We start from the raw sequence: 6,000 nt of genomic DNA on the forward strand, positions 1-6,000 counted from the left end.
AAAAGATGTCTTCATGTGAACACAAGAAAGCAAACACAGAAAAGCCAAACAAGAAATAAAGAAGGGCAGTGAGAAATCCTGCTGGCAATAGTTTAAGCACTGGAAGACAGGTTACTTCTCACTCAGTTACATAGTTAATACCTTCCTCTTTTTTATTTGACTGCTTGTGTTGAGTTGTGTATTGACCATTGCCATTGAAAGAGTTCTGGGTAAAATCTATGCCATTCAACAAGTTCTTAGAAGGCTGATTATTACATAGGCATTAAAGAGGAGAAAGAAAATGAGAGTTCAAGCCTGCCTGTGAGACGCTTTCAGCCTGGCTTCAGGATATATTACTCCATGCCAATTGCTGACTTTAACCAATATTATAAAGTGGGTGGTTTGGCATGAGGTACCTAAGAATAGAGTAGCAAGCATTGTACTAAAGTATAAGAAACAGTTTACTCTAAGTTTAGAGTGTATGTTAAGTCTGGTGGTTCAAGCTGGCAGACAGTGATGCATAAATATATAGGTGTTCACTGTTAATTTCTTAACCAAACTGAACAATGATGGGAGACACAGCAAATACAAAGTCAAATGCTATGTCTGTTCTCAAAAACCTTTTGGTGCAGGACAGGCAAACAGTCCAGCAAGAACTGTGTGGTAATGCCATGCATCTTAAAGGATGACACTTTATAGACAGGTGGTGACCTGCAGCGAGTTGTTGGTGCTTGCTGGCAGACAGCCACTGTCTAGAGATTGTGGGTGGAAGGCTAGAGTGGCCCAGAAGATATGCCCAGCCATATGTGTGCATGGTACCATGCTGAGGGACATCACTAAGGAAAAGAACCCATGTCAGTAAGGGTGATTGTTGACTGTGTGCCCCCAACTGAGAAACCAAAGTACCAGTTAAATGAAACATGCCTTCTTTCACCAGACATTAGCTAAACCTATAATTGAACTTCTACAGGAGAGAAGGTTTCATCAGTCTGCACAGCAAACCCAGCAGGAAACATCATAGTGCAGAGATGTCAAGAATTCCCAGAGTTGAACCAACACGTACCAGCCTCCTTCTAAGTTAAACAGTGAATTCTGCTTTGCTGGAATAGGATGGCTGGCTTGCTGTTGCTACTAAATGTTGACACAGCCCCACAGACTCTTGTGTATGGCCAGGAGTTTAGATTCTAAGAAACTCAATGACTGGAATACATAGTGGTTTGCAGCACATGTCTCATGAGTGTTTCAAATGTATTTTTGCTTTGTCATAATTAAGTATTGGATGATGGGAAGCTGTTCAAAGAAGTGCTGTTTCTTAAAGCGTTACTTCCCCATGTGCTTGATGTTAATATTAAATACATTGCCTTGATTTAATATCGAGATGTAGATGGGATGCATGCCCCACCCCAAGAGAACAGCATAACCAAATTTGAAGTGGACTTAAATGCCTGCTTGATGCTCTCACCAGAGTGCCTTCTTTAAAAGTATTGACTATTTTGGAGAAACCCTGAATCCTACCCAGATCCTGAAAGAGTAGGACCGGTGTTCCAAGGACTTAAAATGAAAGAAAATCCACAATTTAGGAAACCAGCCCAAATGGCACAATGAGGTACCAGTCATTCATCCATGTAGGCAAATTTTGGAAACTGCAGAGTTGGCAAACTTTAGTGGTGGAACCCAGTTTGACTGCAAAGTTGACCAGCACCCTATGCTCTAGCACCAGGACCAAGAGACCTGCTCCCTGAGGGGCTTGCCTAGAGCCGGGAGGGGTTGAAGGGGCGATCAGACCTGGGATGCTTGGAGTACCACTGCCCGATTGCCTACTCCAGAGACCTGCCTCTCCCCTCCTCAGCCTGGAGCAGATTCCCAAGGCCTGCGGATGAGAGGAGCAAGTTGCCTGCAAAGGAGACCCAGGACTCACCCCCTTGACCATGGGATCTGATGGTGAGGTGCTCACTGACCGTACTACCAGTGATGTCAGCTTCCACTGACAGAGGATCTGGGTTTTTTTCCTCTAAAATACACCAGCCTTGTGTCTTTGCTCTTTGTATAAGGGCTTTTAAACTTTTTTGAAAAGATGAACACCCCTGAAGAGGGCCAGATGCAAAATTTCTAATCCTGCCCTTTCCTCCCTAGACCAACTGTCTCAAAGTCCTGATGATCTCTTATTATTTTGCACCAAAACTGTATTTCTTGGTATTAGAGAATACTGCTCTAATGAGGGAGAAGGGGATACTGTGGCTTGCAGCAATGCCTGAGCATTAGAATGACCATTAGAGTTTTGTTGAAGACACCTGTGACTATGCCTCAGTCACATTCTTGAAGTTTTGAGTGAATGAATGTAGAATATAGGGGTCAGCCTTTAGTATAAAGACAAATGCAGAGGTCAGCATGCATAACCAGGGTTGGCAATAAGTGGAGATCAAGGGCAAGACACTTTGTCTTTTGCTAGCTGGCATAAAAGAGATCTAACTGGAGATGACCCCATTGCAGGTTTTATTCTAGACTACCTTCCTTTGATTATTGATACAAAATAAGAGGAAATCTTCAACAAATCTCAGTAGGACTTCCAACTTTAAGGAGATGACAGGACAATTGCTGTGCAGCATTGGAGAAAATCATGATGACACTGAGCAGCAGATGTGGCTGCTGGGAAAGAAAATAGCATGGCAAGCAGATCAGGAATGCTTTGTACAGCCTTGGGGTTCAGCCAGGACCAAAGCCTGTCACTAATCACTGAATGCCTTATACATTTCTAACTTCTGGTTGTACTTACACATCAATATACTCTCAAGAATAGAAGGTCATGGTGGGTATGTGATGCCCTAATCTTTTTGAGATAAAGTATTTTTGTAAAATTGTGTAGGTGTGTGTTTGTGTTTGTGTTAGCCTCAGATTTAAGGGAAGCTAGGAGGGGCCTGGTAACACAGTCACTACCCAGAGTAAAGGCAGTAGGTAGAGCAAAGATACAGGCAACATCTACCATCCCTCTCCCTGCTAGCCTTGAACAGAAATATTTACCATCACAGACTTGTATCCTCTGCTGCAGGTTCCATCCCCCTGGGCTTGTCTGAAGCTTAATCTAAACACTGTTTTGATTGTACTTCAACATGATTTATTTACCACCTCCACCTTTAGGAGAGTTTTCAATTCTGCAATTCATCTAATAAAGCCTAATCTGCATTGTCATGCAGGATGAGACAGGAGAGGTCTGCTCCAACCCTGACAAAAAGAGATCCTGAGGCATGATCAGGAACCCACTCTATTGCCCTACATGCAGGCCTCAGAGTTTAAACACTGAGCATGCCTACCCCAAGTATGTGACCCTAGAGGTCTCAAGAACCTTCTGTCTTTGGTTGGGTGTGATCCAGTGCAGCTGATACACCACACAAGGAAAGACAAAAGTCCAGGCAGGTGATGGATAGATGGCTTATCCATTTGAGACTTTGTTTCTTAGAAGATCTTAAGAGTGGCATTAAGAATCCTCCATCTCGGGTGCTGGAGAGATAGCTCAGCAGGTAAGAGCACTGACTGTTCTTCCAGAGGACCCAGGTTCAATTCCCAGCATCCACATGTCAACTTACAACCATCTATAACTACATGATCTGGCACTTTCACAGACATACATGCAGGCAAAACACCAATGCACATAAGATAAAAATTTAAAAAAATCCTCCATCACTTCTGCTCCAGGTGTAATCCATTGACCTCTTCTGGCCTCGGGAGAATTGCATGCATGTAGTGTACAGACATACAGCAGGAAAAACACTCATACACATAAATGAAATAATGCAAAAACAGAAACAACGCCCTAACCAAATTAAAAAATATCATCATATATATTGTCCAGGCCAAGAGAACAAAATTCATCATCAGTAGAACAACATCGCCACCAAAACAAAACAAACAAACAAACAAACAAAAATCCTAACATCTGCCAAATGATTTTGGAATTCATGATCTCTGCTTTGCAGTTATAAGTGATACTAACATTCAAGGAAATAAAAGGCATACAGCTCTGTGGTTACTAATTTCTTTGATATTCCCTTAGTGAATTTTATTTCTTGGGATGTATTAGAGAAACACTCTTGTGTTTCTCCTCTGTTTGTTCATCATGAGCATCCATGGAATAGTGCATTTTAACATAGCTGAATTTATGACCACAAAGATACAGCATGGATATGTTTTTCATCATGAAGTTAGGTCCACAGATTTTGACACACTTTCCACACCAAAAGCACAATTCTCTGTGTAGCTGTGACTGTTTGGGAACGAATAATGAAGACTAAGCCACATTACACTTGAAGAGGTCCATTCCTACCTCATACTTCTTGTGTTACAAGACTGTGAACCACACATGAATACAGAAGGTTCTTATGAGATAAAAATTAGAGATTATGTTTTTATTCATAAGAATACATTAATTTTAATCAACACAAGCTTAAAGTAGGAGAGTCAAAGTATGTAGTACATAGCATTAACAAAACAGCAAATTAATTATAGTAACAAAAACAAATAAATGACAAAACTTCAAATGAAAAGAAAGAAAATCATATACTCAAGGAAATCAAAAGTAACCAAAACCAAAACACAGTTCTTAAGCTAAGCAGCACTCTCTTGCTGTAGATTTTGCAACAGAGACCTACAGTCTGTTGATGGCCTTAGAAATATAGTGCAAAGGCTGTGACTAGTGGTAATAATGTCTTCAAGATGAATGTAGCTATGCCCCAATTGGGGTGGGGTGCTGTTGGACAAGTCCTTGCAAGGCAAAGCAGGAGTCATGTTACAGACAATACCTCAAAGTCTTTAAACTTCGCTTGACTTATCTCCATGAAATTATTCAGGATGACCCATGAGGACAAGCAAAATTTGCATTCTCAGGCCCCTCCCGGATGACCAGCAGATCTTAATGACCCTCAGCACATCCTGAAGCCTTCCAAACATGCACTCTTGCTGAACCAGAGGCTAGACAAAATAAAGGCCTTTATGATATATAGTTACCCAAAGAAAGGAAGAAAATTCAGCCCATGATTTTCATGGTTATAGGGATGAGATGCAATGGTGGTTCACTTGCTTTGCACAATCAGTGCTTCTGGTGAAGAATTGTGTCTGCGGGATACCTTGACCTATTCTGTGCCCTGTTTGAGTTTCTGTTGGAGTATTTCAGACATAGGGGAGCAAGACATAAAGGCCTGGTGAGGACCTGTCATGTCAGCTATCCAGCAAACACCAGGCTTATTCAGCAGGACAATCCAGTATGACCTTTGAGCTAAGGTCTTTCCTTGTATCCCCAAAGAAGCAGTGCCACAGAGCATCTGGGCCTAAAATTTTTTCTCAGATTTAATAAACAGCTTACAAGTTAATTGTGAATTACACACTGTGCTGGAGCTAAAATAAAACATCACATTTCTCCAATAGTCCATATATATTATATTGAAAAATAACTGCATAACAATGTCTGAATAGAGCACTGTACAGAGGTCTTCTAGGGAGCCTAGCAACCATTCAAGTGAAGGCTGTTATTATATCTAGAGTGCAGGAACCTGCCTGGGTTCCTCTTGTGAACCCCTCCATCTGCGAATCCCCAGAGAATCCATCTCCCAGAATCCATGCTCACTGAAGAGACACTATAATCAGCAAGAATGTGCGGTATACAAATCTTCCCAAGGGAAAGCATTGAACTGTAAAAGGGATATTAATGAAGAAAGACGTGGTACCACTGCTAATAGAGAAGAGCAGAGATGGGACACGGACCCTTAGCCAGCCTTGTTGTCTCTCAGGCTCATGGATTTGACACGGCAGCCTCCTACTCACCTCCATGTACCACAGTCTTTTATTTTCCTACAAATGATTTCAATATAGATAAATAGATTTGCTCTACAACCAGTTTCAACAGTGATGAATAGTTTTTCTCTACCAACTGTTGAATATCTGACTTTACCATTATCTGTCTCCTTTTGTTCTATTGAGTTAGGTGGAGAGGCATGATGACCTGCTACTGTATTTGATGTTTCTGTAATGCAA

This window comes from Arvicanthis niloticus, chromosome 2, assembly GCF_011762505.2.
Source record: "Arvicanthis niloticus isolate mArvNil1 chromosome 2, mArvNil1.pat.X, whole genome shotgun sequence".
NCBI classification, from domain to species: Eukaryota; Metazoa; Chordata; class Mammalia; order Rodentia; family Muridae; genus Arvicanthis; species Arvicanthis niloticus.